The following is a 2,215-nucleotide window of genomic DNA, read 5'->3' on the forward strand; positions in this document are numbered from 1 at the left end:
AAAAAAAAAAAAAAAAAAAAAAAAAAAAAAAAAAAATCATGGAGACATTTTATGTTCTCTTTTTCATACTAAGCCTTAGAAAGCCAGTGTGTATTTCATGCTTAAAGCATACCTCAGTTTACATGCTAGATTTTCATCAGAAACACTTGACTGCTTTTTAGATTTCATAAAATTTACCATTGAAAAGTATTTTCACATGCCCAATTTGTTTGAAAATTACTTCAAAGTTTTCTAGTAACTGAATTGTCAGTTTTAAAATTTAAATACTAAAATTAAATCAAATTAAAAATTCAGTCCTTCACTCATACTGGGCACATTTTACATACTCAATAACCACAGGTGCCAGAGGATGCACTATTGAACAGTGTAGGTCTAGTCCACATAGACATTCATGCAGCTAGGAATTGCCCTTTCCAAAGATTGCCACCTTCCCTTGTCTGATGTCCTATGTTGGGATCTGGAACTTTCCATTCTCACGTCAATATAAAGAAACTTTCCTGCCTAAGCTACTATGTAGAAGTGAGGTAGCCTGGGACTATCAAAGCCCTCCCACCCCCAATAGCCGGTGAAAATTTCCATCTAATAATAGCACTGATTGATGCTATTTTCTTTGTTTGCCAAGGATCAGTGGACTACACTTCCAAAAAATATTAAAAACCTTAACTAAAGGAAGCAGAAAGCAGTGAGAATTCCCTGGGTCAACTCTCTCCCCAGCCTCTAAATTGAGAGCTTCTGAGAATGACATAGAAGGAGAGCTCCACCCCCCACCACCCTCCCAGAGCCAGGCCACCTGTCTCCTCCTCCCTCCGCTAGGCTCAGTCAGAAAGGAGGACTTATTTCAGCTAAGAAACTGAACACCACAATCAGGGCATTCTTTACACTTTGGCATAAACTCAAGACTTGCAGAAGCCTTGGAGTCTCCTCACCTCCAGACCATGCCCTCCTAGCCTCTCAAGGCTGGTCCTTCCAGCTTGTGGGAAGAGAAACAGAATCAGTTCCAGGGCTCTGCCTCAGGGAGGCCACTGCCTTGCAGTGAACCCAGGGCCAGTCTTTTTGGCTGAGATTCTAAAACAGGAATCAGAAGGGAATCGGGTCTTCCCTGTTTATATCATGGACTCCTGTGAAGGTCAAAGGAGAATACATATTCCATGTAAAAATACCTGGAAAAATGTAGAGTATTTTGTGCACCTAAAGTATCATTTTTTTTTGAATTTTATTTTATTTAGTTATTTTTTATACAGCAGGTACTTTTTAGTTATCTATTTAATGCATATTAGTATATATAGGTCAATCCCAATCTCCCTAAAGTATCATTTTAAAATCATATTGGGGTTTCCCTGGTGGTGCAGTGGTTAAGAGTCCACCTGCCAACGCAGGAGACATGGGTTTGAGCCCTCGTCCAGGAAGATTCCACATGCTGTGTTGCAACTAAGCCCGTGCACCACAACTACTGAGCCTGTGTGCCACAACTATTGAAGCCCACGCGCCTACAGCCCATGCTCCGCAACAAGAGAAGCCACCTCAATGAGAAGCCCGTGCACCGCAATGAAGAGTAGCCCCCGCTCACCGCGACTAGAGAAAAGCCTGTGCACAGCAACGAAGACTCAATGCAGCCAAAACTGAATGAATAAATAAAATAATTAATTAATTAATTTTTAAAAAATAAAATAAAATAAATCATGTTGGCTGCAAGTCTTCCAACATACGCCCAGGAAAGACTTAAAAGGTCAGCCCAACAGGTTTTCTCAGTTCTCGTTGGGGATGTAAACTGGAAAAAAACTTTTTGGAGGGAAATTTGTCAGTATCTACCAAAATGTTAAATGTTCATACCTTGGGAACCATAAATCCCACATTTGTGGGTAACCGGAGAAATACTCTGTTGAAAAAGATGCATATACAAGGGTTTTACTGCAGCGTCGTTTGTAATAGCAAAAATTAACACCTGCCTCAATTTCCAACTGTAAAAGAGTTAATAAAGGAATCTATGTAGTGGGAAGCAGCCGCATAGCACAGGGAGGTCAGCTCGGTGCTTTGTGACCACCTAGACGGGTGGGATAGGGAGGGTGGGAGGGAGGGAGACGCAAGAGGGAAGAGATATGGGGACATGTGTATATGTATAACTGATTCACTTTGTTGTAAAGCAGAAACTAACACACCATTGTAAAGCAATTATACTCCAATAAAGATGTTAAAAAAAAAAAAGAAATCCATGGAA

This window comes from Physeter macrocephalus, chromosome 12, assembly GCF_002837175.3.
Source record: "Physeter macrocephalus isolate SW-GA chromosome 12, ASM283717v5, whole genome shotgun sequence".
In the NCBI taxonomy this organism is placed as follows: Eukaryota; Metazoa; Chordata; class Mammalia; order Artiodactyla; family Physeteridae; genus Physeter; species Physeter macrocephalus.